General features: G+C 36.0%; 1 pseudogene; it reads left to right on the top strand.

Moving 5' to 3' along the window:
* LOC107862679 overlaps positions 1-20,926 on the top strand; it is a 73,466-nt pseudogene extending 52,540 nt beyond the window's left edge.
* Positions 20,927-25,954: the final 5,028 nt, after the last annotated feature.

Raw genomic sequence — 25,954 nt, 5'->3', positions numbered from 1 at the left:
CCTCCATTAATTCTCCAAGGTAATTCAAGATTAAGGATTCCCATTACAAGAACTCTAAAAATTCATCTCCATAGCATCAATAAAGATTCAAGATTCAAGTGTTAGCATCTAAGATCATCAATTGAGGTATGTGGGGTATGAACACGGATAATCCTTTCATCCTTGTGCCCAAAAACTTATTTTAAATGCAAATTTACTGAATTCTATATGATTTCTTATGAAACTAAAGTTAGCGTTTGTACCCATTATTGTTATGTACAAGTTTATGAGATTTCCAATGACTTAGAAGTTGAATTACATCATTATGTTCATATTTTCATGCATATTGCAGAAATTTCCAGATTTTAAGTTGATTTATAAATGTTTACATCACCAAGCATGAATATTATGATGTTTTAACAAGAAAGAGTTGGTTTTGCTTCTTTGTGGGGTCAAACCCATGTGGAAGAAATCTCACGTGTCAAATTACTTGGTTAGGAAGTAAACTTGGAGAGAAAGCAAAAATTTATGGAGGAGAAATTACATCTCTGCTAATAATTGGTATCAGAGCCAAGATTTTGTCTGAGTATGCTTTGTAGTTGCAGCACAATTTGAAACTCCACATCGGAATAGAATTATTTTGGTTATCTATATTTTCAAATGCTATTTGTAGCAGAAAGGAAGAACAAGCAACGATGAGTTCCATGAAGTTTAAAATTGATAGATTTAGTGGGCCCGACATCTTCAATATCTAGAAGATCTAGATGATGGTATTGCATCAGAGGGAAGGTTTAAACCATGCTATTGAAGGAATGTACCCTGATGGTACATCGGATTTCGACAAGGAGAATATTAAAGATGATGCATTGAGTGTCATCTAACTGTTCCTTGCACCTAACGTGCTTTTGTGAAGTGAGTAAAAGTACTAATAAGACGACCAAACATTTCTGGGATAAACCGTAAGGACTTTACTAGGATCGGCAATGACAACAAGGATGTTGTTACAACGACATCATTTAAGATAGAGTCATGTACTTTATTGTAAGACCATCTAGATGAGTTCAATAGACTTGTCATGAACATATAGACTACTGGAATTAAAAAGAATGACGAGATGCTTGCATGTGCTTTGTTATTTTCATTGACTTCAAAAGATCATGATATTGAGAATTCAATGATGTATAGCAAGGAGCTTATCACTCTTGAGAAAGCGCGGTAAGCACTTAACTCTTGTGATGTTTGGAGACATTTTGAAAGAGACAAATATGATGAAGTTAGGCTCTTTGTGAAAGGTCATACTAGCCAACAGGGAAGGAGCCAATCAAAGTACAGATCGAAGTCTCATATGAACAAGAAGAATGTGGAGTGTTGGGGCTATCACAACAAGGGGTACTTTGAACGAGATTACCCAATGTCAAAGTCAAAATAAAAAATGAGTCCATACATTATTGAACATACCTTATTGCTAAAGGTATCATTTGTATTATTGTTTGAAAAAAAAATAAAGAAAGTTTGAGTGTACATCTTAGTTTGGAACACACACAATTGATGTGAATTAGTGTGCATTCTTTTGAATTAATGGGCTTAAATGCACTAATGGTCTCTTCTTAATCCCTTGTGCAGTCTCTTAAATTTTTGTTGGCTCTCTCTAGGAGAACTACATATATAGGAATCTGACGTTTAATGCTTCTATCACTTCAAAGGTGTGGCATAGTATGAGGAATTGTAACAATGCATGAATTCGCGTAAGTTTCTCAAGGCAGTTCTATTGAACGATCTACAATATAAAAGAATGGAAATATTTCCTAAATTCTCTGCATCCACCAAATTATAATTGTGGTGTGCTTCACACCCATAATTAGGACTCTACTAGACACTATTTCACAGACACTCAAGGACACTTGAACTTTGTGCTCCGACACTAAGTTTGTCATGCCCCGAGCAAAGGCCCTAGACGTGGCACGTACTCGATACTATTGCTAGTACGGGCGAGCGTTCTAGCATATCTCATGAGCATATATCTAACGTACTGAATTAAGTGAAAACACTATGAAATAAGATTCTATAAAAGAAAAAAAGACTTAATCAATGTTTATTAATATCGCTTAATCTCTGGTGATACCAATTGTTATGATAAATAAAGATTAAAAACTGCAAACTCTCTCTGACAACTAAACTAGTCTATGAAGCCTTTACTAAGTAAAAATAACTGAGGAGATAAGGCCCTGACAATCCCCAATGCTGAAAAAAATACAAGAAAAAAAATCATCATATCTAAACTTTCCCCTAGATAGAAAGGAGGTTCGCTAATGGTAGAAGATAGAGATCCTACATTTGTTGTACATCCTTCACATTGAATGACTTATGCTTTCGTGGAGTTGATTTTTGTTCTGTTCCTCAGGATCACAGATCTGCTATTTGACCTAATTGAGTTATGTTTTTAAATTGATGACCAAGTTATTCTTATACTTCTAAAAAAAATTGCCATGATTTTCAAAGAAAGCTTCTACTCATCACCAAATATCTCAACACTCTACCTATTTCCTCATATGTTTTTTCTAATTTTATCCCTCTGATTCAAGGTTCATGCTTAAAAAAGGACTTTAAGATCTAGCTCAAATACTGCAGGCATGTCATATCACTAGAGACAACATAAAGTGTACTATGTAAAGGAAACAAACAAACAAACAACACATATTTAAAACACAAAGGAAAAAGGGACATTCTCTTTAGTTGAATTAAAAGAGATAAGGGTTTGAACATAAATGACAAAGGGACAAAACAAGATAGATCCCAAACTACAACCCTGAAGTTATTCGAAAAATAAAAAAGAAAACAAAACAAACTACCTGACCTCTTCCTAGAAGGGAGAGGGGTGACTTCTCAATTGATCAACCTAACAACTTAGCCACTGGTTTGCTTATCAACGTGACTAAAGTTTTCCTTACTGTCAATGTTCTTCACCATAATCGATCTATCTGGAATCATCTTTTCAATTTCTCTTTTCAAACTCCGACAATCTTTAATACTGTGACCCTGAACATCAGAATGATATACACATCATACACTAGGGTCAAAACTTCTTGAATACGAGTTAGGAGTATACCTAATGAGAGGAGTGATCATACCCTGCTGTACCAATTTCTTAAATAAGCTGGCATACGACTCTCCAATTGGTGTGAAGCTATCCTTCGATTTTTGCCTCATTTAATTATTTGGATTGGATCCAAAATCGGGCCTAGAAAGGCTTTGATAAATTTGTAGAGTCGAAGGGTAACTCTAAGGAGTTGGTGCACGCCATTGTGAGTAAGAAGGAAGTTGAACATATAGCTGTGCGTAGTATACTAGATATGAAGGTGGGGAAATAAAGTATAATGGATTTTGGGAGGGATTATAGAGAGCTTGGGTATGAACTTAGGCCTGATATTAACGACAACGATGACATCATCTTCTTGGATGTGCCCGTTCTCCAACTACAATAGCAATTGTATCTTTCTCCTTCTTCTTCCCTCCAGTTTCCTCTAATTGATTGCAATATTGTCCCAATTGTTTCACGGATTCCTCCTGTCCATATTGCTTCTCAAATTTTGACATCTAGAAGATTGGAGAAAGGTTAGCACTTGAAGGAATGCCCCAGTCTTTGTATGATGTTGTATGAAACATCTTCTTTAGCCACAAGTCCTAGAGAATTTTTCATAGTATTTTCTGCACTCTTTATTTTTTCCAACCATTTTCACTGACTTTTCTGGCACACTGGACTTCTTTTAACTAAATTTTGGTGGTCCAGTTAACTTAAAAGTAGGATCACGACTATAACAATGATCACCAAGAGTGTTGAACAAAGGTCTACTAGCAGCATGGGAAAGCATAACCGTTGGGTGGCTAGCCAATGTAGAAGCCTCAGTAGAGGATTAAGCAACAAGATCACGAACGACATGTGGTGTTGTGAATGTACCAGGCTTATACTGAGGAGCTAGGGGAAAAGTGGTGGAAGTATTGAGATGCTTTGGGCTTGGAATGAATTCTGAGTCATGTTGCAGTGCATCAACAACAGTAGGAAACTGACTCTCCAATTTTAGGGGAAAATTCAAGGTATTTATGGGATCAATAGCAAAAAGGGGAGGAGGAGGCAATCTACTGGCCCAAGCTCGGTGCATTTCTGTCATTTGTTCCCTTAGTCTCCTAATCTTTTACTTCAAACTCTCATTTTCATAACTCTTTGTTTGATCCATGATTTTACTCTCTATATCTTTGTTTGGATACAACTAACTCATCCTTGAATTTGGTGTGATGAGGAGGACCAGGATGCCACAAACCAACCACCTTAAACTAACTGAACAAGAGGTAACAAAGGGGTTAGATTTCAACATTTTTTTAAACCTCTTTTTCCTTCTTTTTCTTTTTGAAAAGATCACTGAACCCAATACGGGTGCCTATGTATCTCACTCCCGAGAGAGGAGAATCAGGTGTGCGTAGTTCATGAAGTCTTGTCAAAATGGCCAAATAAACTCCTTTTTTTCTTGAAATTTTATTAAGAAAACAAAAATGACAAATTGTCAAAAGAATAGATGAAAATATTTTTGAATTTTCTTTTTTTTTCAGCTTTAATAGCCTATACAAAATGAAACCTATGATTACCAAAGAAACTCTTTTATTTTTTTTGGAGTGGGGGGAGGGAGGAGGTTTCAATTTTGCATTTCATACCAAAATGAAACTTGAACCTATTAAAAGAAAAATCTTGTTGTAGCTTTCTTTTATTGATGCATAAACACCTACTCTAAATGATGAATGAAGAAAAATATTTTTGGATTTTTGAAATAAGATCCTCGAAACCATAATAGGTTGCCTACATATCTCACATCCGGAAAGAGGAGAATCAGGGGTGTGTAGTTCGTCCAGATCGGACAATTAAGGATTATAGAACAAACAAAACCTTGACTTGAGAGACACGACTGCACGATGAAAATAAAATCTTTTTGGGTTTTTAAGTTGACACTTCATTCAAAAATGACATCAACAAGTATGAAAGAAAAATCTTTTTGGTATTTTCGTTATACAAAATGTAAAAAATTTCTAACATCTTTTTTTTGTATTTTTCTTTTATAAAAACTCCTATGAATGAAAAATCTTTTTGAAGTTTTCAAATTGTGAATGCATGCTAAACAAGACAAAGGAAAATCTTTTTGATGTTTTTGAGAAAATGAATGCGAAAGGTAAAAAAATCTTTTTGAATTTTTGAATTGTGAAAAACAAAAGCCGTAAAAAACTCTAAGAACTACGAAACGCTTCTTTTTTTTTTCTTTTCGACTCACTTATTCTCTTTCTTTTCCATCTTTTTTTTTTTCCAATTTTTCCTTGCCTACACACTCTATATGAATCTAGCACATGCTTTCCCCAAATCAATCCGTCAAATGACTCCATTACCCTCAAAGATGCAATATTTAGAACGTAGGGATGCGTCAGAGGTGAGTATCCTACAAAGGACAAAATGGACCCCACTAGGTCTCAATATAATGCTTATAAGTATGACCTAAAGGCTGGCCTATGTTGGAGTTTACTAACAAGGTTGTTTGGGGGAGTGTATGATCGGTAGTGGCTGCTTTAGCTGTCCACATACTTCATACCAGCCAACGGATCCCCTCTAAGATAAAGGTGACTCAACTATAGGTCGTGTACACAGCGTGTACTACGGACTTGTTACAGAAAATATGACTTGAGTTATGTACATGATACCAGATATAAAACGACAACACATTAATAAAAACTGTAAATAAAGAGCATGAAAACGCACAAAAATAACACAAACAATAATCACAAACAAAATTTCTATACACCTATAGTGCGAAACTAAGCCGATCCGACTCCAACAAATAAGCTCAAATTCTGAAAAGATCCCCAGCAGAGTTGTTAGAGCTGTCACACCACTTTTAACTCCAAAAAAGATATTTTTATGTTTCAAAAGAGTTCTTATTATTAAAGTGACAAAATGAAGATTTGTTTCAAAAAAAAAAGATTATGTTTACATTCAAAACTCAGAGTAGCCACTTGGCATAATCCGGTGTGCCAAGTCACCTTTGGACAATCCTTTTCAAAATGATTTGAATCTTTAAAACAAATTTGCGAATAGAGATTCTGGCTAAGAAATTCTATTGACCGAGGGGAAGATGTTAGGAACCCCTCGATCCCGTGGTTTGACCACAGTCGCTTGGTGGAGCGTATCATCTAATTTTGACATTACAAATGTATAAACCACATAAAAACACATAAAACAATCAATCAAACACACGAAATTAAATAAATCCAAAATATAGTGATCAGTCCAATTATACAGTCCCAAAATAAAAATAACAATAAAAAAGGGGTACTGAAAAGTAAACCAACAATAATTTTAAACTAAGCTCTAATTCTTTACCCGATGCTTCGGGCCTTCATTACGAACATCCTTCGGGTACATGAGACATCGGGTCATTCCCCTAAAAAATCAATACAAATACCTCGGGGCATTCCCCGGCGAAATGAGTACATTTTTAATGCGATAAAAATAGGAAAAATCACTCCACACAAATATTTACACATTCGATGATTAGAATCTTATGATTTTCCTACCCAAAACCTAGAATTTTCCTATCGACATAACGTCCTAATCATGCTAATACTGTGTTCAACAATATTCATACTTAAACCAAACAACAATAAATCAAAATTGATCATTATTCATCTTTTTAACGATTTATCCATTCCGCCCCAAATTGATTCTCATCTAATGTTCCAACATAATAAATCAACGACAATACTTCAGACGATTCCCAATCAATATCATTCGACATTCATCATTTACATCACGCATAAAATAAGAGAAAAGTCGAGACGATGGCAATCAACACACGCAACCATAAAAATAAATTAAGGATAAGAATGAGATAAAGAGATGGACCTTAAATTGGGGATTTTATTTGACCAATTGAAATAATTTCAACACGACCAGAGCCTTGGAACCAATGAACTACGATGAAGCTCAAACTCAAATCCCAAAATAACCAAGATGAACCCCCCTATTTTCTTCCAACATTTTGTGACTCACTGGAGCTCTGGTGAGCATAGAAAGTAAAGGTAAGAAAGTGGATTGTCAGATTTCGGAGAAAACTGGACTAGCGATGCGGCTGGTTCAGTGATTTCAGTGGATTTCTATGTAGTTTGAGCCATTTTCGAAGTGTTGGTCACTAGAACTGGTTGTTGATCTATCATTAATGATAGATTTGACAATGGTCAGCTTTGAATCTCTATATTTGCATTGCCGGAGCTCCGGCGACCTCAATAGCTTATAATTCACCTCCCCGTCACCCCTTTCTCCTATTTTTTCTCAATCCCTTTTGTTTTTGCTCTCAATCTCTCACTATTTACCTCCCTTTGCAACTGACTATTCTTACTCCCCTCATCTATCTTTCTTGCGTCTGTCTCTCCTTTTTTTGATCGGGTGTATGGCTGTGTGTACGCATGAGTTGTTCTAGTGAGGTTTGCGTGTGAGGTGAGTTTGTGCTCTTTATCATGTGTGTATATGGTGAGAGAATTGTGAAGGGTTGAAGATAGTGATGTCTTCTTTTAGAAAAAGATTGTCTCTGAGTAAATAAATTGCCAATTCCCCTTTTTGATATGTTGCCTCTCCTTTTCCCTATGGGTCCCCACTCCCTTTTTCTCAATGAAAAAAATTCTATTCCTTTTCTTGTATTCCCTCCTCTATATATAGAAATAACGTATAAAATAAAAGTAGGTAGGGGGGTCACGTGGGTGAGGTATGGAGTAGTGGGTGAGGTGTCCTAATCTAATAGGAAAGGGTTGTTAATTTTGTTATGAAAAGAATAATTAGGATTGGGTTTGTTAGGAATTTATTATTTTTGTATATTTTTGCCAAAATTATTATATAGAGTAGGATACATGGTATGGCAGGGGTAAAATAGTAAAAATGCTTTTGGGGAGGGACAAAATTACGTGTCTACATTACTCCAATAATTGTCTTTGCCTTTTTCTTTACTTATTCTTTTAGTTCGCAGAATTTTGTATTAAACAAACAAGAATAAGTCAGTTTAGCTTTATTTGATCATCTTTTCATATTAGAATTATTCAATGGACATAATAACTTCTGTTGTATCTACTTGTGTTGTTAAGGTGGGGAGGTTTATATGTAGATGCATTTGTCCTAAGATTGAAAATGTTGTTTGTTTCTCATCAATATAGATAATCTATGGGATGAAATGAAGGAGCTAACAAAGTTTAGCGATGATATCAAAGGAAAGGTGGAAGAAGAGGAGAAAAAAGGTTATAAACTAAAACCAAATATTCTCGAGTGGATCGAAAATGTTAACGAGCTGGAGGATAAATGGGAAACGACGCAAGAGAAAAGAAGCTTGTATATAAATATGGTACAAATTGCAGCCTTCGATTGGAAGTCTCCACTCAAGAAAAGAACATCAGAGATCAGCTTTGCAGGCTTAAAGAGGTCGGAGAAAACTTTGGATCCAATTTGTTGGTAGAAAACTAAGGGATGGAAAAAGTTGAGTACATCCTGGTATCATCGATAGAAGGCCAGCTAGCTGCAACAAGGAATCTTCGAAACATCCTCCAACTATTGGATACTGATAAGGTATTAATTGTTCAAATTAAATCAAGGTTAGTAATCCTAAATTTTATAGAATTTGTGATACAAGTACGACCACGAGGATGGACGTGTGAAAGTGTAATGAACGTGATGCTTGGAGTGTGCAAGAAAAATTCAAAAGAGGGCCAAAAACACACATCAAAATAGAACCTACACTACACTCCATGGGCAAAATTTTGAGGCTTTTCATTAAAGGGCCTTTTGGTCATTTTGTATTCTAGTTGTAACCTAGTATAAATAGAACATTGTAGGTCATTTTTTTCTTAGACTTTGATGATATTGTAAGTTGTATGACACTTTGAAAGACAATTCTTCTCTTCTCTTTAGGAGGCAACCCGAAAATACGGTGATACTAGTGTGGAATCACTAGTGTTGCATTCATGGCTTGAGATGTTGTTTGTTAGAGGAGGTAAAGTTCCTCTTGTGTCAACATAGGAGTTAGTTTAACCGTTTATGTAGAGTTAAGGGTTCAAGATTATCACATGTTCTTGGGTTCTTAAGATTATACCAACCAAGGTCTAACTATCCATCCTTTTTGTTTATTGTAATCTTGTAACCGTTTATCTTGAAATCTTCAACTCATGAGTAGTTGTCTCTTGTTGTTATTGTTCTTATCATATTATTCTCTTATTATTTTTGTTTTTTCTGTTTTGGTGTTGAAAACACACCTTTCTATATCATCATTTTGTGTTGTAGTGAATTCGAGAGTTGGTCTCCAATAGGTCATTGAATCTTGTGATTTGTGGAATGTTTGGAGTGTAATTTCGTGTATCCCTTGGTTTTCTTGTATCATTTGATATCAAAGCATGGCTTCAATCTTGGGCTTGTTACTTTAAAAAAAAATTGATGAAAAAAAACTGAAAATTTAGAAAAATAGCAATCTGTCCAATTTGTGTTCTTGACCGAAAATTGTGTTCTTGTTCTGTCTTGGACAAGATTTTTACTTTTCTTTGTTGTCTCTAAGTGTTATTATTGTTCCTCACTAACACATTAAGTCTATCTCTTAGATTTGAGCTTGAAATGTTGATGTTGTTGTTGTGAACATATTCTTGGCCGATTGTTGTTAGTATTGTTGTGGCTCACGGTTTGGAATTGTAATGTGAATATTGTTGTTGTTCTTAGTTTGGCCGTGTTATGATATTATAAAATTGGTGTCCTAAGACCAATTTTGTTAAATATATGGTAGTCTTGGCTATGTGAGACAATGTTGTTGTGGGTTTAGAGTGGGTTGTGAAAAAGGAATTGTTGGTGTTCTTGAAAATTGTTGTTGTCATTCTTGGTGAATGTTGTTGTTGTTCTTGATTTTCATCACTAACTTCATACCTTTATATAAAAATAAAGTTCTTATTTGATCCAAAAAGGTGAAGGAAAAGGTGTGGAAACTTGTTAGTCTTGAAAGACCCCTAACCACTAAAGACCTATCAATCACTTCTCAACAACTTTTCCATGATTTAAGGACCTTGTCTTGAGGAGAAAAGTCAAGTCTTGCTTTTTGAATTTGAAAGAGAATTTCAAGACTTTTTTTCCCTCCTTAACCAATTCCCACCAATTTCAAATTACAATTGGATCAAGACTTGAATTGGAAAATAAAATTTGATAACAACCGCTTCCAATACGTGACTGCCATGTCATGTTTTAGTGTTCACTGACAATTTTTAAGGTCAAATTTTAGATGTCCTTGTTTCTTATTTGTTGATCCTTCATTTCATTTAATTGATCCTAGTACTAATTAATAAACTAGTACACTCTTACTAGATTGTGAATTAGTCCTTTGAATCCATTGTTCGTGTCTACATTTCTTTTGTGCTTTTATCATTTTTAAAATCACAGTACTTCTTGGTTCAAGTTCGGACACTACTTTCCTTGAGCCTTCAAACAAAGAATCCATTCTGACCAAGGAGTAGACTCACCCCTCAATTCATCACGAACTACGAGCCGACTTGCAACACTTGTGAATCCAAGCGTGAGACAATTAAGTGTGTGAGAGTGTGGTGAGGTTGTTTCAAAATAACTTGTGTTTTTCTTGGTAGTCTTGTTCTTTTCTTTTCTTTATTTAGGTACAATTACAAGGGAACCTGTGGCTTTAACCTCTCAACCCATGGACAACAATGCCACCAATGTCATTTTGGCCTACCTTTACACTCTGTCCCGAGACCTAGCTATGGAAAATGAAAGGTTGGATCGTATGGTAGGTCAAAGGGAGCAAGTGGGCTTCCCGGACACACATCAAGAGGAAAGCCGTAGATCACGTGGGTAACGAGGTAAAAAGGTTATCCCCTACATTCCTATGAACTTAGAATGTTGTGTTGTGGCTAGTAGGAGCCAAGTAGGTGTAGTTACGACTTTGCCTAGGGTAGAGGTGCTCGAGTCTCCTTTTTGTGATACTCTTAGTATTGTTAGGCCACATGAGGACCAAACTCTTGTTGTAGGTATGCAAGCACTAGTTGATCCTTTATATGACGAAATTGATTCTCCTCGTGAGAATGATTTGTGTCTATCTAGTGCTAGCACTTATAACTTGACTAAGGTTCCATTACAAAGTGCCGAGAGTATTCACACACTAGTTGACCCTTGTGAAAACCAAGGTGGGTCTATGTTGGTATATGAGTTGCCAACAACTAGTAAGGTTGTGGACTATGATCAATCGGGTGGAAATGACCTTGACGAGCTTGATTGTTTAGGAAACCCGAATTGTAATTGTCTTGGTAAAATGGTTTGCTTGTGATCCCTTTGCTTCCCATGATAGTTTATGTAGGGACTACTCTCTTGAAAGAGAAAGTGTTGCATGCTTAGAAATTCCATCTACTTCTTCTTTATGTGTTTCCTATGTTAAGCCTACTAGTGTTGTTGGACTTTAAACTAGTGCGTACATGCATAAGGAGATCATAGTTAGAGTTGACTCGTGTGACACCTTTCTTTTTCTTCTTTGTGCTCATGATATTTTCCACAGGGATATAGAAGGTATGCCTAATTTTTAAGACAGTACCTTAGGGGAAAGTGAGAGTGGTCAAGGCCTAAGTCCTTGGTTACTCCTCCCATTTCATCCCGGTACCATCTTAGGGTGGGAAAGGATTACTCTTGGACTATTTTCCTTTTGTCTTGATGCTTGACCGAGCCACCTCCTTTGTAGCATTTGTACTAACCTTTTCATGATTAAAACAAATGACCCGTGGCTATACTTTAAGTTTGTTACGCCTCAGCATGGTATGTTTATGTGTTTTTTTTGCTAACCATAACCCCTCATGTCATGAGGATGTGTGCTGGTTTGCATTCTTTTGATTTTGTAAGGTACAGATTCAAGGTCAAATCCTTTTCAAGAAGAAGAGGATGATACAAGTACCACCACGAGGATGGACTTGTGAAAGTGTAATGAACCCGAGGCTTGTAGTGTGCAAGAAAAATACAAAAGAGGTCCTAAAATACATACCAAAACCGAACCTACACTACACTCCATGGGCGACATTTTAAGGCTTTTCATTAAAGGGCCTTTTGGTCATTTTGTATTCTAGTTGTAACCTAGTATAAATAAAACATTGTAGGTCAGTTTTGTCTTAGAATTTGATGATATTGTAAGTTGTATAACTCTTTGAAACTAGCGTGATACTAGTGTGGAATAAGTAGTGTTGCATTCATGGCTTGAGACGTTGGTGTTTAGAGGAGGTAAAGTCCCTCTTGTCTCAACATATGACTTAGGTTAACCATTGTGTCTAGCGTTAAGGGTTCAAGAATATCACATGATCTTGGGTTCTTAAGATTATACCAACCAAGGTCTAACTATCTATCCCTTTTGTTTATTGTAATCTTGTAACTATTTGGGTATCTTGTAATCTTCAACCCGTGAGTTGTTGTCTCTTGTTGTTATTGTTCTTACCATATTTTTCTCATCTTATTGTTGTTTTTTCTGTTTTGGTTTTGAAAACACACCTTTCTATCTCGTCATTGTGTGTTGTAGTGAATCCAAGAGTTGGTCTCCAATAGGTCCTCGAATCTTGTGATTTGTGGACTGTTTGGAGTTTAATTTTGTGTATCCCTTGGTTTTCTTGTATCAATTTGGTAATTGTTAAATTTGTTAGGTGGATATTATTAGACATCCTGTTTGAGTTAAAAGAATAAATGAATGAAAATCCTATCCAGTTAACTTAATAAAGTACGTGAACGCTTTCTGTAATAATTTTTGCTTTGGATCTAACTAGTGAAGTTATTCGATTGCCTAATTAATTTCTTTTGGGCTAATTAGTACAATTATCTCAAAAAATTCAAATGTCTGGGTCATAATATTGGCATTTGATGGAGAAAATTTGGCTATTAAGCCTATTCAAGTTTCAATTAGCTAAATGGCCTACTTCTATTTTCTCATCTGTCAAATTGATAATTGATCCGTCCATATATTTGTCAGATCGATAATCGATCTGTCCATATATAGGTCGGATCGATTCAATTTGTAAAAGGGACCATTGAATACATTTGTCACACTAAATTGTCTAAACGTTAATCTATTCAATTTTAAGATTTTAAGACAGTCGTTATGCATTTTGTTTTATAATTTAACATAATAAATATGCAGAGAAATTAGCAAACATGGGATCAAGAGATTATAATGATCAAAGACTCCAACGTTCTTATTTCACTAATTTTCTAAATTTCTTCTCTGTGGCAATTGGTGCATCTTTCACTAGGTAAGTTATTTGGGTTTTGAATCTTTTCAGGTATGCATCATCGGTGTCTGGGGTACCGGAGGAGTTGGCAAAAACTACATTGGTAAAGAATCTAAACAACGAGCTCTTAAAGAATGTGCCAAGTTCCAAACCATCTTTTGGCGTTGTGATATGGGTTACAGTGCCGAAACCACCAATAGATGTAAGAAAGATTCAACCAAAATTTCCACTAGATTAAACCTACAGGTAGATAACAACAGAAATGTGTAATGATTCTGATGTGCTGATAATACCAAAGCCATAAATCCTATGCCAATATGGCGTGTTAATTATTTGTGTAGTATATGAATCCATTCAAGCTTTAATTTAGACCATAGGGGTCCTTTGACTCAAGGACGAGTTGAAAACTACTTCGATCGATTAATTTTAAGTGGATATTATAATTTGTGTCAACTTCTATTGAACATGACTCTTTGTATATGTCAAATTAGAGATCTTACTATGTGTAAAATGGTAGGTTTTTGAGTTAGCTTTCCAACGATACCAATTTTGCTAAAATCTGGTACCCGAGCAAGAAGTTATGGCCTTTCAAAGTAATATGCATCGCCTAACCAATCGTACATGGCCACTGGAAAGCATAGGTGATAGCATAGGCTGCGCCTATGTAAACATAGGCGATAGCATAGGCGTCGCCTATGTAAACATAGGCGATAGCATAGGCGGTGCCTATGTAAAGGTTTCAAGTGACTTAAGCACTCCGTTTTTGGGGGAAAATGGTCATTTTCCCACCTTTATTCAGCCAAAAACACGAAATTCATCCCCCAATTCTCCAAAATACATCCACATTCATCTAAAAATTCTCAAGAACACTCCCAAGGGTTTCAAACTAAAAATCCAAATAAATCAAGATTCAACTGTGGGTTTTCAAAATCGATTAGAGATTTGGAATCCCAAATCCATAGGCTTCAAGAAGCACCCATTATTTTCTGAAATAGAGGTACGCTGGGTTTTCCTAAATTCTCATGGGCATAGAAAAATCATGTTTTAGAATGGAGTTTTTGAAGCTATGTATATATTCGCGTACTAGATGTTTTAACATCATTGTTTTGGTATTTTGACCTTCCCCAAAGTGATTTGAGAATATGTATGTGTGAAAGCATGTATTTAAGAATGATTTCTTGTTGAGAGCATAACTTTTGGTGAATTCCCTCTTATTATGAATTTTCAGATTTTTCATAGCATATGAATTGTTTTGCAATGCATTCTTGAAAAGCACTATATGAAATAATTGAACTCTTGTTATGATTTGAAGGTGGTTTTAAATCACTAAAGAGGGAATTTAGCATGAATGTTTAATGTTCATAATGCATGTAATAAAAGAGTGCATGATTTGCTAAAGGCACTAGATCACCATATGTTTGATGAAGTTTTTGCATGATTTTGACCTGAGTTTCGAAACACGAAATCTTCTATATCAGTTGCATGTTTTTGGGTGGTCTAAGCTTTTATTTAAATGAAAGATTTATCTTAATGTATTATGGCTTAGAAATCATGACTTGCAAGTATTGGTATGATGATACCAAACTCAGAAAATGCCATAACAGACACAGACAAATATAGAAATCAAACATTATTAGATTTGTATGTTTTATAACTTCAGAATGATGCATGTTCAGAAAAGGTTAAAATAGGGCATAAAGAGAGCTTAGGTGGTTTCCCGAAGAAGGCGTGAGTTCAGACAACTCTTTTCCCAAAACCGTGGTTTGCTGACCTGGGTATATTATTATATGCTGACTTAAGTGTCGTGTGGTAGATCAGATTCAGGAACTCCAACCCTTGTGGCACACTAGGGTTGGAGGCTTCCCCGCCGAGTTAATGGCGGATTCCATATCGCCTGTGGAATATCAGACTTGTAGGGGATACCACGTAACTCAGAAGTAATATACAGATCAGAGTTTGAGATTTACAGACAGGTTACATGTTTTTAGAAAGTGCACATATGTTTTTCAGAAACTGTTTTATGCATGATGTTTTGATGAAAAATTGCTCACATGTATCATATATATATATAGATATATATAAATATATGTTCAATTACTCTATTTTGGATTGTTTTGCGTGCCAGCATAATTGTGTTGACCCCCCCTCTTTCCAGGTTCTAAGGCACAGTCTAGGGGTTCAGATAAATAGTAGAGATTCCAGATCACAGACCGGAGTTACAGTGGTGAGCCTTCTATGATTCAGAAGGCCTGGTTATTTCATATTACTACTATTAGTTAGGTTTTGGTCTACTGGAGGCCTTGTCCCAGCTTTCAGGCAACTTTGATTTGTTCATGGTAGAGATTTTGCAGACTAAGTCAGACATTGTTATTCAGACGCATTTTTAGTTTCAGTATTATGACCATGTTTCCGTTTCAGATTTTAATTTCCGCATTATCTTTTACTTTATGAATATTGTGCATGATTACTTGATAGACAGAGGGCGTTTGGGGCCTTCGGGTTTGGGAATGCTCGTCATGGCCAGGGCGCCGGTTCGGATTGTGACAGAAGTACAGAGTTTGATAGTGTTTGTAGAAGAGAGAAAGAAAGAGAACTGAGAGAGGATTAAGATGAGAGAGAAGAGTAACAACTTTTATTGATTAGTTATCATGTAGATTGTCTATATATAGACTACACTGTGAGCTATCTAACTAACTAAACTAGCCGTTAGGATTCTCTGTAAATAACTCTTAAAGACAGTTACAACTAAAAAATGGAAACAAGTCTTATTTTTTTTCTTTTGAGTCCTTCACCATGTCTATATCTTCACCCAAAATCCGTCCATAACATAAGATTTGTGCCCAAAAAACCATGATACACTATAATTCAATTTTCCTCTCAAATCAAAACCCTAACTCCTTCCCCAAATATCAAGAACTCATCCCTAAGATTAAGAATTCCAAGAAAAGGATCAAGATCTAGGTTCCACCATTCAAACCTTGTAATCCATGGTACGTGGGATTTTTCTAAAACTACATGGGCTGGTTAAACACTTTGAATATGATTTAAAGTTTAGAATTCATGAATTTACAAAGGGGTTTTGAAATTTACATTTTGATTGTGCATTATGGACTCTTAAATGGAATTATTGTTTTGGTATTGAGGCCTTTCCCCCAAATTGATTTGTAATCTTATATATCTATGTATGCAATCGAGTTGAATATTTAATTGAGAGCATGACTATTTATGCTCCCTCTTATGTTGCAACACTTCTTAATTTTAAAATGTGATGAGTTGAAGAATGTTATTTAGAAGTATGGTATCAATGTTCTTAACTATTGTTGAATGATTTAATATTGATTTTCAAAGTGATGAGAGAGAGGTTCTGCATGTTGATAAATGTTAAATATATATATAATGAAAGAATTTCATGGTTTACTAAAATTACATGACCACCAAATGTTTGTTGAAATGATTAAAAGGAATGATCTTTGCATAATTTGATAAATGCATTGAAGAATGAATCTTCTTGAATTATTTGAAGTATGGTGGTCTGAACTTTATGTTTTGAAAGAGAAAACCGTGATATGATTTTATGGCTCAGAACATGACTTTCAAGTCTTGGTATGACGATACCAATATAGAAAATGCCATAGTAATTCAGAACATAACAGAATGCAGATTTTCTTTCAGATTTTCAGATTTTGAACTTAGAACTATGCATGTTCAGATAAGGTTAAAAATGGGCATAAAGAGATGTTAGGTGGTCACCTGAAGAAGTCCTGAGTTCAGATAACTCATTGCCCAAAATCGTGTTTTGCCGATGTGGGTTATTATGTCCCCTAGTATTATACGCTGGCCTAGTGCCCTGTGGCGTATCAGAATAAAAAACTCCAACTCTTGCGGCAAACTTGGGTTGGGGGCTTAGCCGCCGAGTCAAGGGCGGACTCCATATTGCCCGTGGGGTTGTAAAATTATACAGTGGACCACCTAACTAAGAAGTAATACAAAGATCAGAACTGCATTGACAAGAATGTTTTATGATTATCAAAGATTTGCCTGTATATTTTAAACTATATCATGCGTGATGTTTCATGACTTGCTCTCACCTATTTTATTTATTTATAAATACATTATTTTGGCTTGCTCTGTGTACCAGTACTTTTGTATTTACCCCCTATATTTTAGGGTCTGAAACTCAGTCCAGGTCCCGCTAAATCATAGAAGTGTCAGAAAGCAGTGTGCAGATGGTGAACCTCCTTTCTTTAGGAAGGCCTGTTCTAAACCATTATTATTACATTGTGTTTTGGGTCCGATTGGGTCCTTGTCCTAGTTTTGTTTCAAAATTATGTTGGATCTTGTGATTTTAGAGATTTCGCAGACAGGTGTCATATGTCTAGATTATTCAGAAATTGTTTAAGTTTATAAGTTTGACCATGGTACCGTCTTCTATGGTTATCCGAAAATTTTCATTTACTATATGAATATTGTGCATGATTACCAAATGTAGAAGGGCGTCCAGGCCTCCATGGTTCGGAATGCTCATTACGTCCAGTGCCCCGGTTCGGGTCGTGACAGGAAATTTGACCTCTCCGCAACACGCCAATATCTTGGAGTCTCACTGCAATTTGAAAAATGTCGTTTAAACCATCTCCGCGATGCACTAAGGACCCAAATCACGGTGTTCTACGACTGAAGCTTTAAATAGCCCTAACTTCTCACTCGGTCATCGGATTTAGGCGAATCTTATATCGTTGGAAAGCTTCTTAAATTTCCCACACAATGGGAGGTCTAAATCTTGAAAATTCCACATGAAATAATTATTCTTCATTTTGGAAGCTATCCCTTAACATTTTAGGGGTGGATTTTAGCTAAAAAAGGTATGTGGTATTACATTGGTGAAGAATATGAACAACGAGCTCTTAAAGAATGTGCCAAGTTCCAAAATTTATTTTGGTGTTGTGATATGGGTTACAGTGCCTAAACCTCTAATAGACATAAGAAAGATTCAAGAACAAATTGCCAGTAGACTAAGTCTAATGGTAGATAATGAGGCAAGTTTAGAAATCATTGCCGGCAAAATCTATCAAAGGCGCGAAGAAGAAAAGAGTTTCCTTCTCATACTAGATGATGTTTGGGAATCTGTAGATTTGGATGATGTAGGTGTTCCCGACCTGGAGGTCCCGCAAGAAGCAAGGTTATTATAACTTCTTATTTTTCGGAGGTTTGTGGGCAAATGAGAACAAACATCGAAATGAGAGTTACCACAATGAAGAAGGATGAATCTTGGCAACTGTTTGTCAAAAATGTGGGAGATGTTGCCAATCTGGCATATATTCAACCATTGGCAAAGGAAATTGCAAGAGAGTGTGGTGGATTACCTTTAGGCATCACTGTTATTGGAACGTCTATGAGAGGGAAGACAAGGGTTGAGGTCTGGAAATATGCTTTGGATTCACTTAGAAGGTCTGAACCTAATAACAAAAATGTAAAAGATAAGGTTTACACTGTCATCAAGTGGAGTTATGATTCTTCAGAATCTCGAGATATTCGAAGTTGTTTCTTGTATTGCTCGTTATATCCAGCGTCTATTAAGATAGATGATCTCTTACATTACTGGTGGGCAGAGGGGATCCTCGGTGAACATGACACATATGAACAAGCCTACAACAGGGGAATCACGTTGATTGAGAATCTAAAAGATGCCTGCTTGCTCGAAGCTGATAAGATGGAGATTGTGGATTGTGTAAAGATGCATGATGTGGTTCGTGATGTTGCTAGATGGATAGCTAGTACCATTGGGGATGAACACACTTTCGTTTTTCAAGATGGAATTGGGTTGACTGAGATATCACGTATTAAATTGTTGACTTCTGTCAAGAGAATATCTTTCATAAGCAATGAAATTGAATGTCTACCTGATTGCTTCCCGAAATGCCCAGACACAAAATCTTTACTTTTGCAAGACAATGAACCCCTTGACAAAATACCCCACAAATTCTTTTTGGTATTTCCATCTCTAAGAGTTCTGAATCTGAGTGAAACTAGTATTAGAGAACTGGCTTCTTTCATCAATAGTTTATGTCAACAACGTTCTCTAATACTACAAAGTTTCTTTAAGTTGACGGAGTTACCACCTGTTGCTAATCTTCACATTTTGCAAGTGCTCGATTGTGAATATACAAAGTTACGTTGTCTGCCGCAAGGAATGGAAAATTTAACAAATCTGAGGCTATTAAATATGCTTGTTCCTGATTTGAAGAGCATCGGCAAGGGATTTTTCATCAAATTTCCTAGCATTGAAATGTTAAATATGTCGCATGGCTGACTTGGAGCGACCTCTTTTGATGAGATATCATCTCTACACAATATGACTTATCATTCTATTAGAGTGGATAGCTCATCATGTTTCAATAGAGATTACATCTGGATGACTAGATTAAAAGGGTTTCACATTGAAGTTGGGGAAACTTTTATTTATGGGCCATACAAGAAGTCAATAAGGGTGATAAATGTCCACAAGTGTGAAATTTTCAGTAACGGAGAGCTCTCAGGCATGTTGCAGTTTGCTTCAGATTTACACTTGGAATATTGCAGGGGTCTCAGGAAGTTGATTGGATGAAACAGTTTTAATGGATTGAAATTACTAAAAATAATGGGTTTTTTTTGTTCTTTCGGACCAGTGGAAGGAGGAAATGGACAATTTGACCCTTTGCCAAATCTGGAATATCTCGACACGTTTTGTTGAAAATTTAATGAGTGTTTCCGATTTCGGTAAACATCTCGGTCTTAGATTTTCTAAATTATGCCAATTGGATATCTGTGAAAGTTTAACATGTCTTTTCAATGATGGTGGAGCTATTCTATGCCCAAACACTTGGAAGAAATTACAATTTAATGTTATAGAGATTTGGTAGAGTTGTTTGTGCAATGCAGCTCGAGTGATCAAGCAACACTTTTCAACTCAGAAATTCCAAGATTTCAGAAGTTAAGAGTTGTATGGCTTACCTGAACTAGGAACGTTGGAGGAGACACGGAGAATGTGGGAACACTTGGAGGAACTCAAGGTGATTGCTTGTGACGGATTTAGGAAGTTGCCTCTCTCAATTAAAACCTCCAAAAACATCAAAATAATAGAAGGAAAATCACAATGGTGGAGCCAACTGGAATGGGATGATGACAACTTCAAGTCAAATTTAGAGCATTGTTACAAAAAATGGTAAAATCGATGGCAGAAGGATCAAAGTTGATGTTGTTTCCGCTGCTAGGTGCTGTGCCAATTAACTTTCATATTTTTCAATTGTCAATGGTATTATAATGTTGTTCTTATAAAAGGGTTTATAATGTTCATGGTTATTTCACCTATTGCTTTAATGTTTTGGATTAAAAGTATCTCATTGTTGCAACTTTAACATAATTTGTTAATACATATTCCAAACAATCTTCATAATTACATTGTTATAATTAAGTCATTTACCTCCCTGGAAAAACATATGGTTTTACAAAAATATTTTTAAACATTGTTAATAACACTAGCATGATTGGATTATCATTCAAATTTTAACAAGTGTATTGATCTTCAATTTTTGGTGTTTCATTCAGGGGACTAAAAAAGCAGAAGAAGGAACTTCCTTCACCAGGACATAAAGTTTCAAGCTAAAGCTAATCGGTGCGGTTTGCTGTGATGTATTTTCCTGTCAGATGTCTTAAGTTTTTTCTGCCAATAACTGTTCCTTGTTTGTACTAGCCCTGATTCCTGGTTCCGCTATTTGGATTACTTGATTGTACACTGAGTAAGTTGTTGTTCCATTTGTGTTGTGTGATCATCTTGTATATTTATAATAAACTGGTATTGCCTCGGTGTTTAAACATTTTAAAGCATTCTTAAGTTGTACATTCAACATTTAGCACATGCACTTGATTTTAAAGTCAATTTCTGAAAATGTTTTTCGAGAAATGACTCATTTACAAGTTGAAGATGGGATAAGGATTCAACCTTTCCGCAATCAAAACATAAGAAAGTTTTTGTCATATGACAGTAACTTCCATATGATAAGTTGATATGTATAAGTATAATATAGTTATAAGCTAAAGGCATTAATGGAAGAGAAAAGAAAAACTTATTGGAAGCGGCATTGAAGGATGTTCGTCTGAAAACATTTGGCGAAATCAAGCCTATTGATTGTATGCCGGAGATGTTAGCTATTGTAACTCTAGAGGGCTAGCATGGTGTGGAAGTAGTTCTTCAAGAAAGTTTTATAGATCACAGTGATCGTTATGTCCTTGTTAGTCCCTCCAAGTTTATCTACCAATCCGATTTTGTTTGTCAATTCTAACCCCTTGCCTATGTATAACTAATAGATTGCGACAAGAAAATCTCCAATATTCCTTCAATATGCAGGATTTCAATTCGTTTGAAAGTGAAAGAGTTGGTTTTGCTTCTTTGTGGGGTCAAACCCATGTGGAAGAAATCTCATGTGTCAAATTACTTGGTTAGGAAGTAAACTTGGAGAGCAAGCAAAAATTTATGGAGTAGAGTACATTTCTGCTAATAATTGGTATCAGAGCCAAGATTCTGTCTGAGTATGCTCTGTGGTTGCAGCACAATTTGAAACTCCACATCGGAATAGAATTATTTTGGTTTTCAATATTTTCAAATACTATTTGTAGTAGAAAGGAATAACAAGCAACTATGAGTTCCATGAAGTTTAAAATTGATAGATTTAGTGGGCCCAACAACTTCAATATCTAGAAGATCCAGATGATGGTATTGCTTCAGAGGGAAGGTTCAATCCATGCTATTGAAGGAAAGTGCCCCGATGGTACATCAGATTTCGACAAGGAGAATATTAAAGATGATGCATTGAGTGTCATCCAACTGTTCGTTGCACCTAATGTGCTTTGTGAAGTGAGTACAAGAACCGATGAGATGACCAAAAATTTTTGGGATAAACCGCAAGAGCTTTACTAGGACCGGCAATGACAAAAAGGATATTGTTACAATGACATCATTTAAGATAGAGTCAGGTACTTTGTTGCAAGACCATCTAGCTGAGTTCAATAAACTTGTCATGAACGTACAGACTTCTGGAATTAAAATGAATGACGAGACGCTTGCTTGTTGATACAAGAATTACAAAGACAACACGAAACATACTTCAAAATCAGTCCACAAGATCAAAGATCCGAGGACCCTTTTGAAGACCACACTCGGATTCAACAATACAACACAATAACGAGATATAAGGGTGAGATTTAACACCAAGTCAGCCATCCAAACTAGATTTAGCAACAAACAATATGAAGACAAGATGAACAACAACAAGGTGGTAACAATAACAACACCTCACAACTAGAACAAGAAAAAATGATTACAACAAAACAAAGGATAGATAGATAGACCCCATGAAGTTATATTATTAAGAACCCAATAATGGACACTCTTGGACCCTTAACACTACACACAACAATAAACCTATCTCCTACGTTGACACAAGAGGAACTTTACCTCCTCTAAACACCAACGTCTCAAGCCAACATTGTAACACAAGTGATATCCACACTTGTTGACCTCATTTCGATGTGGTGGCTATTCCAAGCCCTACAACTAAAGGTGTTTTATGTTTCAAGTCTTACATCAATGAATAACCAAAGAGAAAATACCTAACATATTCTATTTATATTCTATTACAAGATAAGATAAAGTGACAACAATGACCTTAAAGGGAGGGGTGGTCGTGGAGTGTGTTTCGACCCAATGAAGTGACCAAAATACCCTTAATGAAGATGATCAAGCCATGACCCATTAAGTTTTATCCAAAACTGTGATTCCTTAAGTCTTCAATGCTCCAAGAAATCTTCCACACACGGCCTTACCTGTGCTCAAAACAGGTCTTCCTTGCTTATTCTTGTGCCCTCGGGGTGACCAAGTCTTGATCCTTTAAGTGATACCCTCCAATCATGTCTTGAAATTAGGGTGGCCATATGACTTGTATTATCCTGCCCTTCTTGAAAAGGATTCGACCTCGAATCTAAACCTTGAAAGAACAAAGAGAAGACAAACAAGCACCATATCCTCATGATATTAGGGTTAGAGTTAGTACAATAAACAACATCAACATGCCAAGGAGGTACACACTTAAGGTATAACCACAAATCCTTTGTTGTAATCACGAGGAACTTATCAAAAATATTACAAAGGAGTGGGCGAAAGGAATCACCATCAAGGGGTGGTGCTCTAATTGAAAGTAAAGTCCACGTAACACATATAGCAATGTCACTTAAACAAGTGGACCTACGAACAACTATCCATCCTTCACACCCTAAGAAGTTACCGGGGTCAAATGGGAGATGTAACCAAGGACTTAGGTCTCGTCTATTCTCACTTTCCCCTAGGGTGTCATCTTCGAAATTAAGCAATCCCTCTTTATCACCATTGGAAATATCATGAACAAAAAGAGGGTTGAGAAAGGTGTTCCATAAGTCAACTTTGAATAAAGGGTTCTCATGCATGCACTTACTATTAGTTTCAAAATCTCCACTAGGAATATGTCCAACATAAGAAGCACATAAAGAGGAAGTAGATGGCATTTCTAAGCACATATCACCTTCTCTTTCACAAAAGTAGTCCTTACATACATACAAACCATCACAGGCAGCCAAAGGACCACAATCAAAACATCTTCACAAGTACAATCACAACTCGGGTTTTCTAAACATTCAAGCAAGTCAAGATCATCTACGCCCGGTTGATCATTTTGTTCACCCTCACTAGCTATTGGTAATTCACATACCAACGTAGAATCACTTTGTTTTTCGCAAGGGTCAACTAGTGTTTGAATACTCTCGTCACTTGGTAGTGGAACCTTAGTCAAGTTGTAAGTGCTAGCCATAGATGGACACAAATCATTCTCACGAGGAGAATCAACTTCGTCATCTAAAGGATCAACTAGTGCTTGGGTACCTTCAACAAGAGTTTGGTCCTCATGCGACCTAACAATATCAAGAGTATAACAAAATGAAGACTCATGCACTCCTACACTAGGTAAACCGCAACTACGTTCATAAGAGTGTAGGGGATAACATTTTTACCTCGTAGCTCACATGAGCTACGGTCTTCATCTTGACGTGTGTCCGGGAAGTCCACTTGCTCCCTTGGAACTCCCATGTGATCCAACCTTTTATTTATCACTTCCCATTGACGAGTAATGGCTTCAAGTTTAGCAAAAATAGCACTTGCAGCCACGGGTTCCATTTTAATTGCACCTAAAAAAAAAAAAAAGAACAAACCTACAAACCAAAACACTAGTAAGCTCAAAAAAACCTCACCACACTCTCACACACTTGATCGCCTCACACTTGGATTCACAAGTGTTGTAAGTCGGCTTGTAGTTCATGATTCATCGAGGGGTGAGTCTACTCCTTGGTCGGAATAGATTCTTTGTTTGAAGACTCAAGGAAATAATGTTTGAACTTGAACCAACAAGCACTACGATTTATAAAAACGACAAAAGAACAAAAGAAACGTAGACACAAATAATGGATGCAAAGGACTAATTGACAATCTAGTAGGAGTTTACTAGTTTGTTTATTAGTTCTAGGATCAACTAATGAAACCAAGAATCAACAATTAGAAACTAGGAAAATCCAAATTTGAGCTTAATATTAATGGTGAACAGTAATTAGGGTGATGTGGCAGCATGTAATTTGTCTCGGGCCTACACAACTTTAATCACAAATTTGAAATTTGAATTTTCACACAATTTGGGATGGATGACAATTGGTTTTGGAGGAAAAGTAAAAGTCTTGTAAACTTTTTCAACTTTTCAAACTCAAAAAGGTGAGATTTGACTTTACTAGTCCCACAAGACAAGGTCCCTTGATTTAAGGAAAAGTGGTTGTCAAGTCTAGGATGTGATGTGTGCAATTCTTCTCACAAACAACTTTACATCTTTGTCTTACACCTTTTTGGATCTTGTTTACACCCTTTTTTTTTAGTGATCAAGATATGAGATGAGGTGAAGAACAAAATGAACAACAACAATTTTTTTTTTCAAGAACACATCAACAACATCCTCCAATCTTCAATAACATGGCACAGCACACGGCCAACCTTGAACCACAACACATGGCCACTTCAAGTTCCAATAACAAGGTCAATATTATAAGCTCAACATTAGAACTAGACACTTTTGTGTTAGTGAGAAAAAAACCAACACAAGAAACACACTAGACAAATAAATTTTCTACTAGATCTAGTCACAAACTCTTGGCCAAAACAACAACAAGAATGAGCAACAAGTCCTCGGCCAAGAACACCAAACACAAGAACACTTATTTTTCACTTCTTTTTTTTTTTTTTTTTTTTTTTTAAATTTTCCAACTTTCAAGCCCAAGATTGAATTTGTTATAAAAAATTCAAAGATGACTTTGATACCAAATAATACAAGAATTACAAGGACAACACGAAACATACTTCAAAATCAGTCCACAAGATCAAAGATCTGAGGACCCTTTTGAAGACCACACTCGGATTCAACAATACAACACAATAACGAGATATAAGGGTGAGATTTAACACTAAGTCAGCCAACCGAACTAGATTTAGAAAAAAACAATATGAAGACAATATGAACAACAACAAGGTGGTAACAATAACAACACCTCACAACAACAACAAGAAACAACG

The sequence above is a fragment of the Capsicum annuum genome, chromosome 1 (assembly GCF_002878395.1).
Source record: "Capsicum annuum cultivar UCD-10X-F1 chromosome 1, UCD10Xv1.1, whole genome shotgun sequence".
Taxonomy (NCBI): domain Eukaryota; kingdom Viridiplantae; phylum Streptophyta; class Magnoliopsida; order Solanales; family Solanaceae; genus Capsicum; species Capsicum annuum.
Note: the sequence above shows the minus strand (reverse complement) of the source record. Positions and strands in the feature narration are given on the sequence as shown.